The following is a 12,865-nucleotide window of genomic DNA, read 5'->3' on the forward strand; positions in this document are numbered from 1 at the left end:
TGCCACACGATGGCTTTTTTTCTATGTAAAAATGTCTTCCCCTCATGTACATGTTTTTGCTTAATCGCTTCAAGGTATTGCCATGCGTTAGCCATTTGTTTTAGCTGCCCCTTCTGTTCTTTCCTCAGTGATCCCGGGAAGGTGCTCCTAAGCTGTTGCTGCCTTTCCTACTATATTGTTTTTATTTGGTTCTTGTCGATTGTCACGCTTCACCCAAAGTAGCTGCTTTGTGCTATGCAAGCTAAGTCGTATGAATTTATGTTCCAGGTGCAACAGAGTCCAAACAGCGTATATCATGGGGTGTCTTCCAACTGCTTGGCTAACAATTATTTTGTGTTTTAATAGGCACAATTTGTTTGTAAATTAACCATCTCCTGGCCCGTGAAGGACACTTGCAAATACCTCCTAGTTGGTCTTTTGTAAAGACTCCTGCAGCCAAGTATTTTTTTTCTCACTTTGCTAACTGATTGCAAACAGGAAATTGGGTGCGTGGAATAAAGTTGAAATGTCCAGCCATTACTTATATGTACAGCCCTGTACTGAAGCATGCCCATAATGTGCTGCTTACATAATGGGAAAGTTGCAAATGTTGGACCGAGTACTTAGAATGGATGGTTTCCTCCCATGTATTCTTCATCTTATGATTACCCTTCCAGCTTCAGCTGCTTCAGATTTTTTTTCGACAGGGGGCGCTGTAACTTCTATCGATGTCCCTCGAAGGCCTCCGTCCGACTGTCGACATCATCATTAGTATAAGTAGCGCATGCAGCACCTGTTGGCTTCAGTTCCATTTTTGTAAGCTAACGCTTCGAAGAATTACGTTTGCGCTTCGGTTCTTCTGTGAACTTCGATAGGGAAGACATTTTCGTACCGAAAATAACCGTCGGCTCCATCAACACCTAAGACAGGCTTCAAGAAGTGCCAAGAATGTGGATCGAAGATGTCGATCACTGCCCGCACCCATATGTTAGCTGTTATTTGGCATTTTTATAGCGCTCTATATATCATTGGTATGACCTCAAAGCGCTTGTGGGTTGAACGGCCTTGGGGACCATAGTCCAGGTCAGTCGAGACAGTAGGGCATCATCTGGTGCTTGGGTGCACTCATATGCACAGCTGATGTGATTGCCTGGTGGTAGCTGCATCCTAGCTTTAGGTGTGGTATTGATATCAGTTGAATGTTTGCAGTCTGGAGGTTGATCTCCGAGACTGGATTCTGGCTGCGTTAGGCCTGTGTAGGACGCTTGTGTGCAGCTAGGCCGATTTACTATAATTTTTTTTGTTTTTTTTGTGGGGTCTAGCTATGTTCAATCAGGGTGTTGAGGTGAACATGGAGTAATGTTTGTATGTGAGCAGCTATGCTGAATTTATTGGTGTTTAGCTGGGCTCTATTGTGTGTTGGTGGAGAGTGAGCATAGTGATAGGAGAGGTGAGTGTCTGGAGTGGAGTTTTTCTTTCTTACGAGCCCACTGTTCAGGATTTCCTTTACGCGTTATGCGGAAGCAGCGTTCGGAGTCACCTTATTAGTTCCTTAATAGTTGCTTTCAGTGGCGCCATTGTTCCGTATCTCTTTGAACATTTGTCAGCAGGTTGCAAGGACTCTGCGCCCTTGGATTGTCTTAATCAGCATTATGGAAAGAGCCAGGGTTTTAGAGCTTTGCAGAAGGCCATGTAGTCATGGGTGTGTCGAATGTGTGGGGGGGAGTGAGTTGCACTGAGTTTGGGCCAAGGTTGAGAAGTCGGATCCACCAATCCTGGCAGAATTGGAGGTTGGGATCACTAGTAGGAGGGCAGTGCTTGATCTTAGGGTGCGTGATTGGAGGTAGGGTTTTATCTTCTCTTGTAGGTACATTGTGCCGGTCTCGTGCACTGCTCAGTGGGTAATGCATAGGGTTTTGAAGGTGGCCCTTCGTCCAACAGGGAGCCAGTGTAGACTGCGGAGCGCGGGGGAGATGCGGTCTGTGTTCCAGGGCAAGAATGATTTTGACGGCAGCGTTTTGGGTTCTTTGGAGTTTAAGTTGGTATGCCGGTTCTCCCTGGTGTAAAGAGTTGGCATAGTCCATTCCCTACATAACAACTGACATAACAGTGGCAAGTCTGTTGGGATAGGTGAGGTAAGGAAAATGCGTCGAAGGAGTTTGAGGTGGTAGTGAAAGGATTTTGATACATTATTGGTCTGACGGGAGAGGGTTAAGCCCGTGTCCATAGTGCAGCCAAGGGTTTTAACTATTTTGGAATGAGGGGCTGGGGTCCAAGTGAGGGGGGCCATGGCAGCAGTTGCGGGAGAAGGGCTGTATTGCTGCACACCATGATTTCTATTTTATCGGGGTTCAAAAGGAGGTGGTTACTTGTCATACATCGGTCAATATCACTAAGGCAAGCTTCAAGGTCGGGCATGGGTTGGTGTTTGTTTTTGGAATTCTCTGGCTAATTTGTGTATAGTCTGCCTAGTTGTAACAGGAGTTGTGCACGCGGATGGTTCCTGGTAGCGTGGTTAGATGGAAGTTAAAAAGGAGAGCAGAGGCGCAGGCGCCTTGGGGTACTACAGTGTTCACAGCGCGAGGAGTTGGGACAAAAGGGGAGAGGAAGGCAATTGGTTTCCTGTTGCTGAGGAAGGAGGCAATCCATTTGAGTGCCGAGCCACTGATTCCTAGGGAGCGGAGGTGCTCAAGGAGGATTGAATGGTCAACTCTGTCAAAGGTTGCTGACAGATCTGGGAGAATCAGCGCTGCGCAACATTCAGAGTCTGCCACAACCATGAGATTATCTCAGATTGTGATCAGAGTGGTTTCTGTTCCATGGCACGGTCTGAAGCCTGATTGTGCAGGGGCCAGGAATTTATTGGATTCTATGAGCTGGGAGTATGCCGTCCGGTCAATGAGTTTCGTGAGAAATCTGATGTTGATCGGCCTGTAATTCTTGGGGTCAAGGGGGTTGAGGGATGCCTTTTTAGCAACGGTTTGACATGCACTATTTTAAAGGCATCTGGGAGGGTGCCAGAGGTGAGGGAGTAGTTTGTTCTCCTGCGCAAGTAGGAGACTATTTCTTTCAGAAGAGAGGTGGGACAGGAGTCAAGTGGGGGATGCGGAGGGTCTCCTGCCGGATAGGTCTAGGAACTCGTCTCTCGAGATGGGTTGGAAAGAGTTGAATGTTGGCATAGAAGCCATGAGGGCAACGGGATGAGGAGGGGTAGATGTAGGGCAGGGGGTGAGGGTGGGCAATTTGGTGTTGCCATCCTGTCAAGTGCTGTGTTGTAGAAATGTAGTGACACAGAGTCGCATAGTGTTTGTGTGGGAGTGGTTTGGGCAAAGGGGCAAGTAGGTTTCACAAATTCGGCAATGATCTTGTGGAGTTCTTTGCTGCTGCCGCAGTTCAGAATTTGTTTATTGTAATGTTTTTTTTTTGGCATTTCGGATCTCGGATTTGTAATTACAGTGATGGAGGGTGAACATGGATCTGCTAAGATCGATTTTAGATGCTCGCCATTTGCGTTCAAGAGTTATTTTGATTTTTGAGTGTCTTCAAGTGGGGCGTGAACCATTTGAGGGATGGTCCTTTGCGTGAGGGGGTGAGAGGAATTAGTGATTCTTTAAGCCAGGAGTCAAAAGATTAAATGGTGATGGGTCTACCACAGGACCGCGTTGCTAGGGGACAGAGTAGCAGGGCTTCGGCTAGGTCAGTGAGTACCTTGACTTTGTTCCAGCATTTGTGAACAAGAGTGGGGGTGTAGAGGTAGCTGTGGGAGGAAGGGCTGGTGTGTGGATAGAGAAAGGGATGGCAAAGTGGTCTGTCCAGATAAGCGGTTTGGGACTGGATATAGAGACGAGGTATTAGGAGCTGAAGATCGCATCAAGGGTGTGCCCACCTTAGTGAGTTGGACCAGTGGTATGTTGAGAGGTGGAGTGCATCAAGACTGTCGACCAGAGTTTGGGTCATGGGGTTGTTGGGCATATCGGATCAGATATTGAAATCTCCCTGGAGAGTAAGAGATGGGTGATTTACCTGAATCGTTGCTATTGAGTCACAGAGATTGTTGGGAAAATGTCTGTCGTATCCTGGGGGTCTGTAGAGGAGTAGGAAGCTGTGGGTGAGTGTTGATGGTAGTGAGAATTTTACTAGAAGGGATTCACAGGAAGCGTTGCTTGCCTGGGTTGCGACGCGTGAGACGGAGAAATGAGGTTTGTAGAGGATTACCACTCTGCCACCTCTGGAAGGTCTGTTGTGGGTGATAAGCGAGTAACAAGGGGGGTGGAGGCCTTTGCGCGACTGGTGCAAAGTCGTCGGAGAACCAGGTTTTGGTGATTAAAATTAAGTTGGCACTGTCAGAGGATAGTAAGTCAGATGCTGTGCCTGTTTCTTGCTACGGAGCAAGCATTGAACAGGATGCATGTGACTTCATGAGTAGAGGTTTTTCGTGACGGTTGTCGCTGGGAGTGCTTGATGGATATGGGTGCCCGTTAAGATGGGGGTGTGTGTAGGATCTATCTGGGTGGTTGAGGCTGACTGGCAGTGGGTTGTCTGGATGGATGTATGTGTACTTGGAGGGTTGGGTGAGAGGGTTATGTCGATGGGGAGCCGGGATGAGTAGGCGCGCGGTGGTAGGTATGAGAGATGCAGTAGGGAGGATCGGGGGATGGTGAGTGGAGCACTTGAGGTTTGGGCGAGTTGTTTGTAGTTCAAGTCTGGAGGGCAGATGTACTGAGTGTAGTCTAGAGCAAGCGGGGAGAGGAGAGGGTCTGAAGGTAGGGGTGGGAAGAGATGGGAGGTTGGACTGATGGAGAAGTGGTGAGGTATGGAGCCTCGAGGGAGAGGGCCGCTCACTCTTTCCACATTTTGGTGCCAGAGGGGAGTGAGAGAGGGTAGGAGGGTCAGAGGGAGAAGAGGCTGAAGCGACTTCTAGAAATGGCGAGACGTGCTTTTAGAGAAGGAAAAGGGTATGAAGTGGGCCCTGGGGGGGGCAGAGGTTGATTCGTGGTTGGGAGGGGAGAGGGGGCGGCATAGGAGGAAGTGACAAGTTCCTCAGTGGGCGGCAGGTTGGCATGGTAGTGGCGGGGTAACTTGTGATGTTTGGAGCGCCAGAGACCTCCTCTGGCTTGTGAATTTGATATTGCGCAAGGTGTATGGACGGGGAGTGTGGGGGATTGTTCTCAATAGATGCTAGGGGGAGGATGGATGTAGATGTGTTCGGGTGGGTTGAGGTGTGGGGATGATAGTTTGAGGCGGGCAGTGTTTGGCACGCCAGAGTGCTCCTCTGATCTGAGAGGTGGAATGATGGCTGGGGGTGGGCAGAGGTGAGCAGAGTGTGTCGTTGTTCGGGGCAAGAATTGTGGGTGGAGACCTGATGTGAGATATAGGGGGGGGTCCATGAAGTTAGGTGCTAGAGCGGCGGTTATGGGCCGGGTGGGGGAGAGTTATGGGGATGTGTATGAAGCAGAAAGGCCGGGAATGAGGAGGGGTTGGAGAGGTGGTCTATTTTGATGTGGGAGGTCAAGGACCGCACCTAGAGTCTGATACACCTGGATAGAGGGGAAGCCTTGGATGTAATGGATGGCCACAGTAAATGCAGTAACCCTAGATGCAATAGCAGCACTTAGACTCGGGACACTTGGCAAGAGGGAGAATAGTCCAACCAGGTAACAAGGGCAGATGTACTAACAGTTGGAAAATAGAAGGGGTACTTGAGATACTGTACAGTTCTCCAGGTAAGATAAATTCATATAACACAAATGCGGACTATTGGGTAGAGGTTGGCAAAAAAAAAAAGGAAAATAAAATGTATCCTTTATACAAAACAAATTAGATTTATTCTAAATACAAGATGAATATTTCATAATGCTCAATTCACATAGCTCTTCGAATTTCTTTTCTCCAATTACATGATAAAATTAAACTCCTATTACAGAATCGCTCCTTTGAAATCGGAGTGCGAGGGAGTGATTCTGTAATAGTTGTTATGAGATGAAGTAACAGGAAATGCAATAATCCTAGATTTGGGGCGACTGGACAGAGGAAGAAAGGCCCAACATGGGACTCCAGTAAATATGGTAACTGAAAGGCCTAACACGGGGGGACAACAGTAAATACAGTAATTCTAGATGCAATAGCAGTACCGAGACTTGGTACGCCTGGATAGAGGGAGAAAAGGCATAAAATGGGGGACAGTAAATGTGCAATAACCATAGGGGGTACTGGCTAATTAGATGCAGAATATGACTACGGGGTAGTTACTTAAGGCAGTATTTGGTTACAGTTAGGATTGGTTCGCCTGAAGAAAGCAGCCAGGCCTACCCAGCCACACTGCACGCGCTCTGGGCATTTTTCATCCAGAGACCCCGGTGAGTGTTGTGGCCCATTGACTCGCCCCCCCCCAAACCCCCCCCCCCCCTTGGGCATCAATTTTTTTCCAAATTATTGTGGTTTGTGAAGTTCCCCAGGCCTGTACACACTCCCAGTAGCATCCCTCTCTAGCCCGTTCCCGCTTCCGTGTTATCCCTCCTCGCGCCTCCTAGTCTGTGCTCTGCCCTTGATTGGTTCTTCATTCAAGCCATAATTGACACTCAGGGCAGCCCTCTGCCCTGCAGCCCCTGTGGCTAAGGGCACCAAGGCAAGGCAAAGGGTGGCTCCAACATAGGCGGCTCCAGAAAGCTTCAGCAAGTGTCCGCAGGGGAAGCCAGTGGCCAGCCGTCAACCAGCAGCGACCGGGACCAGTAAGGTAGGAGTGGTCTAGGTGGGGAGTAGAGCAATTACTCTACCCTGGAAGCCTAACCACTTATCAAATCTATCTAAAACACCTTAATAATAATTAACACCCCTGCTGCCTTCCTCATCATCAACCATCAAACCTAACTGTGTTTAGTACAATGACCATTTGACCTGTTAGGCGTAGGCCTCTCTCCCACTATACAGGACTCTCGAATCTAGCTGTGTTTAATATTGCAATCTTTTGGTCACCTGTGTCTCAAACCAAACTGTGACTGGTACAACACCCATTTGACCTGTTGGGCATGGGCCTCTCTCCCGCTATGCAAGACTTTCTGATCTGGCTGCGTCTGATATTGTAATCATTGGTCACCTGTGTCTCATACATAGCTGTGTTTAGTATAACACCCATTTGTCCTTTTGGATGTGGGCCTCTCTCCCGCTTTGCAGGACTCTCAAATCTAGCTGTGTTTAATATAGTAATTTCTGGTCATCAGTGTCGCAAATCTTGCTGTGTTTAGCATTGTAATCATTGGTTCACTTATGTCTCAAACCTAACTGTGTTTAGTATAGTAATCATTTGGTCACCTGTGTTGCAAATCTAACTGTGTTTAGCACTACAATCCACTTTATCTGTCGGTCTCAGACCTCCCTCCCACTATATGGGAAGCTCAAATCTGGCGGTGCCCCGTAACATGTTGCATTGTTTAGTGAGAGAGGCCACAAACAGGATGCTCATATGTGACTAACCATCTCTCATCCAGAGAGCACCACTGTGGAGTGAGACAGAGATCATTGGCTGATTGTTGTGGAGTGATACTGTGATTAGGAGCTCAGACCCCAAAAGATGAGTGATTGTTAGTTACGCCCATTAGGACAACTCTAATTACTAGCTATCCTTCCTAAACCCACTTAATTGGCTCACCGCAGTGAACCTCCTCCAGGGAGACCCACTCCAAGGACAGCCACCAATAACTCCCAACGTCATATCCCTAAAAACCTCCTCTACCCTACCCAAGACAGCGACTGAACAAGTTGGAAATATCGGCTGACAAGATCACCTACAGACAGAGCCAAACTCGTAGCGGACAATTCCCTACACCCAGTACTACACCACAAGACAGCTGGCCCAAAGCAAAAAAAAAAACTCGCCATCAACAAACAAAAAAGACCAAAACCACCCTCAAGCTCAAAATGACACACAAACGAACTATACCGAGAGAAAGAAAAAGAGGAGAAAGAAGAAACACACCCGAACAGCAACAAAGACTGCAGAATACACCCCCACAAACAGGAACGACAATCGAACCAACGCTGAGAGAAGAGCAAATCCTCTACTTAACTCCCTACCTTGCAAACAACCGATCACCAGAACGAACCAACCCTACGGGAAAATCGGCAACAGCAGACAACAAAACACAACCACGCAGAGGAACAGACAATGCTAGAAATAACAAACCTAATCGACGCAATAACACCTTACATCACCAAAACAAGAGGAACTTCCACTCGATACCCACAATTCTTGAAAGAAGAACCTGATTTGGGGGGGGGGGGAGGAACAAGACTGAACCCAGAACTCTTCGACACAGATGCAGCTATACCAACACCTCCGCTAAGGATAAACCTGAAAGAAAACCTCAACACTGATCAAAAGAAGACCCCAACAACAGCCCAAACCAAAATACCTCTAAACTCCGCTTGTCCAGTCTTGAATATTCCTGCAGGAGTGAAGCTGGACCCACCAGACCCTCCAAGTCTGCCTGCCTAACAGTCTCTCAGCAGATAAAACTACCAAGCTGGCAAACCCAAAGGGAATGGAGAAAATAAAAAATGCAGCTCTTCACTGGCTTTCACTGATGCTCTATGGAACTGGATTGAAACGCCTCAGTGTCTGGGATTATCTAGGAGGAGACAATAATATACAGATTAGTAACTATTCTACTCTTATTCTATTTAACTTAATTACTGCCACCCTCCTCCTTGGTACCTGCTGCCTATGCAGTGATGCTGATAGGCTTTCTTTACTTGTTGCAGTTGAAACAATGTATTCAGTAGTTTATCTTTTCCCTTACTATAGCTTCTTAGCAATTGTTTCTTCCATTTACTTCAGATTTAACTAATGTCAAATCTACTAATTCTGTTTCTTTTTTCCGCTAAAAATTAACTGTATTCTTGTTTGTTGGTTGCTTTATCCAATATTTCAATTCTTTTCTTAATTGAGTCTTTTAATTTGCTCAAAGTCATTAGTTTACTAAAGCTGACCAGTTCAATTTCTCTTCATTGCTTGCCGGAAACTGATGCACATTCAGCTTTAAATCTTACTTTCTTCTTTTAGAACTGTCTGACTGGAAATCTTTCGCGCAACCTTCCAATGCTTTTCGTTGTTTAAAACTGCTCAGATGGCTCTGAACGCAACAAGTCTGATTTAAATCCTCTTCCTGAAACGAAGCGACGCTCGCGCGGTAGCTCGCAGATGCCCTAATAAGGGTCCTTTACTTTAACTTACTCGAACGAGCCTTGCGCGAGACGACGAAAAGATATGCTTGCGACTGGCTGAATTGTTAATTAACTATATACAAAGTTAGTGCATCTTCAAATATTAACTCAAAACATCTTGTTCGTGCCTGTTTGATTACACGCGCTCAAGCACATTCAGTTTCATTGTACACACGCAAACTTGATGCTTTCAAGATGACAAACGCGGAACTTCTTCCAGTTATTAAAGTCCTTAGCTTTTAAATGTTCATGTTATTCAGACTAACCACTCTGAATAACTTCAATGTCTGAAAACTGAACTAAAAACACTTTTTGGCTTAATAACTTTGTAGTATGAAGAAACTTAGCTTGCTTCATCTGTGTTTGCTTATCTGCTTCAAAGAACGACTCCTTCATCACAAAGTCTTTAGTTGATAGATCCAAAAGATACAGAGAAAATCCTAAGAAATACTTCAGGAATTTTTTCACTGAACTAAAGAAACTGCGACCTGCCAAAAATGAAAGGCAGTTTAGAACTCCAAACTACCTCACAATCCATCCCCTCCAATCACTGCTGCTGCATGGAAACTCCATCTTGCTTTGGGGAAACAAATGACTCCTGCAAGTTTCATTAAGGAATGTTTTCAAAATCTCAAATCAATCAAAAACATAACCCAAACACCACTCTGCTAAAACCTACATAAAAAGTATTTAAAATGGTGAACCTAAAAATGAATAGCTACATGAATCTTTAAGTGAGTGCTTTTAAAACTCTTGAAATGTACCATGGAATCCTGACACACTGCAATCTAATAAACGCAAGATCCATGTCAAAACAGATCTTTGACCTTCTCTGACAACGGCAGAAAAACCATTCACTCCATCAAAAAAAGACAGGCAAAATGGTTCACCCCACTACTAAGCACCATGAAAAAGTACAACAAGATGATGTAGCTGGAATGGAAGAAAAGAATACAACCCAGACAAAAAAAATACTGTCCCAGAAACAAATCCGTGCATACATGAAGGAAATACAAAAGGCGAAGAGAAGGCATTATGATGACAGAATCACCAATGCCACCAACACACAAAAAGAAATGTTCAACATCATCAAAGAAATGAGAAATCCACCAGGCTGCGACAACACCCCAACCCCCTCAGAGAAACTTTGAAACGACCTGGCAGACAACTTGCAGTACAACATCAATGATATCCGACAAATCATACAAAACGGACCAACCCACCATAACTTTCAACCAACTGTACCCAACAGAGCCACAGCACAAACTCCAAATCTTTTCTGAAATGTCAGCAGAGGCATTCGTCTTGCTGGTAAAATGCAGCAAGAAAGCAGGATCACCCATGGATCCCTGCCCCCCTGACATCTACAAATCTATCCTCGCACAAGGAACGCCATCAGAATATTACAGAAACCTCTGAAATCTCACTAGCAACAGGAACTGTACCAAGAACCTTCAAATCGGCATATATCAAACCACTTTTTCAAACATTCCCTACCCAGCAAAACTCCTTGAAACCTACGTACACAAATTAACCCAAGAACACGTAGAAAAACACCACCTGCTAGACCAAGCACAAGTCGGTTTCAGACCTGCAAGAGAAACAGACAGCACTACTATCCATCTGGGAAGACTTAAAAACCAACGCAGCCTCCGACACAAACACAGCCCTGATTCTGCTCAACCTCTCAACAGCCTTTGACACAGTTAGCCATGACACCCTAAACCAAAAGACTAGAAGACCTAGGCATAACGGACATGGCACTACTCTGGATTAAATCATTCCTAGCAGATGGAACAGAAACAGTATGGATAAAACCCTTCAAATCCACCCCGCAGGTTAACGACTGTGGAGTACCACAAGGGTCCTCACTATCACCACTGTACTTCCAACATCTACCAGATTTCAGTAATAAGAATCTTCAAAAATACAAAATTACATGCAACTACTATGCAGATGACACTCAAATCATCTACAAAATCGAAGACACTCAAGCCGATCACTCCTAATCGAATGTCTAAAAGAAGTATTCAACTGGATGAAGCGCCACAACTTTAACTTTTATTTTTATTGGCAGAGGCAAATGGCATACACAAACATCAGGGCAGTCAAAAATGATTAGGTACAGATATGAATGAGTGCAGTGGTACACAGAGACAGTAATATTACAAAAAGATGAGTGCAACATCACGGAGCAGCAACAGCTGCGGCATTTAACAGACGATTGCAAGGAGCTATCCACAGAGGAGGGAGAGTTTAAGCCGTTAATGTAGCTGTTTCTGGGGCGGGAGCGGAGTGGAAGCATACTGAGATATTCTTCCTCACAGTTCCGGGACCTTGTCAATAAGTTCAACCATTTCTGAAATGTAGGGGGGGAGGGGCACTTCCAGTTCTGTAAAACACATTTCTTAGCAATTATACAGCTCACATTTAAGAATTTAGCCACACTAGCCCCCTCAGACTGCCATGCCCCAAACAGGACCCCTATCAGGTCGCGATCAATAACGTCACTGATTTCAGACAGTGTTTTCAGGATCTCATCCCAGAATGCGGCAAGTCGAGGGCAGTCCCAGAACATGTGCAAATGGCCTGCTCCCTTCGCGCCACATCGAGGACAGAGCCGTGGGTCGGACCACACAAACCTGGTGATCCTACGCGGGGTGTAATAAAGCCTATTCAACAATTTGTACTGAATGGTGCGATAGCGAGAGTTTAGGTAGACTACTAGTGTGTGAGCACATCTTATCCCACAATTGGTCAGTAAGTTCCAACTCTAATTCGGACGCCAAGTCCTCCCAGGCTCTAGATGGCTGTGGCGGGGCAGAGGTTTGGAGAAGTTTGTACAGTGAAGAGACCACTCCACGGGCGCCATCCAAATTGGCGATGTAGGAAATCCCGGGGGAATCGGAGGGTTCATTGGGAAGCTCGGGCCAAGCGCTTCGGAATGCAGCCCGAAGTCTATAGAATTGCAAGAGTTCCAGTGGTGAGCCCGAGTGGCCCGGCCCCCAAGTCTGCGGTGTTATGAATTGCCCGTCTGGGTAGAAATCAGTTAGGGCAAGGTATCCCAGGGTCTCCCAGTTCTGTGCCAGTGCCACATCATATGTGGGTACCAGCCCGGAAAACCGCCAGGCGGGGAGCCACTTGTAGTATGGGTGGTGTTCAGCATATGTTGCGAATATCTGACCCCAGGCTTGCACAGTGGTACAAACCGGGTCAATGGTCGAGTCCGGCTCGTATCGTCTGTGTAATATTAGAGACATTATGTTGGTGCCGCCTGCGGCAAGGGTCTCCAGCTTGACATGGGGATAGAGGGGCCACCGGGGTACCAGTAGGAAGCATACTGTGCCTGGGCTGCGACCCAGTACCACAGCATATCAGGGGCGGTAAATCCACCTCTATCGTAGGGGAGTCATATCAGCCCATTTTTTACGCACAGCACCCGAGTGCCATAGGAACTGAGCGCACAGCTTGTGTAAATCTGTAAAGTATTTCTTACCGGACCAGATGGGTACATTGGTAAATATATACAGCAGCTTGGGGAGCAGAATCATCTTTACAAGCGAGAGTCTCCCCGCTAGTGATGGTGGAAGGGAGCGCCAGCGCGCTACTCTGGCTTCCGCTTGCTCTGCTGCGGCCCGATAGTTGTCTGCTAATAGTGTCTTTGGTC

The 12,865-nt window shown here is 46.5% G+C and overlaps 1 protein-coding gene across 2 annotated transcripts in view; it reads left to right on the top strand.

The window, feature by feature from the left end:
- Positions 1–12,865, top strand: part of ZDHHC18 (zinc finger DHHC-type palmitoyltransferase 18) — a 474,560-nt gene that overhangs the window by 330,003 nt on the left and 131,692 nt on the right. The gene's annotated exons all lie outside the window — the stretch shown is intronic.

This window comes from Ambystoma mexicanum, chromosome 11 (genome assembly GCF_040938575.1).
Source record: "Ambystoma mexicanum isolate Mex_15411 chromosome 11, UKY_AmexF1_1, whole genome shotgun sequence".
NCBI classification, from domain to species: domain Eukaryota; kingdom Metazoa; phylum Chordata; class Amphibia; order Caudata; family Ambystomatidae; genus Ambystoma; species Ambystoma mexicanum.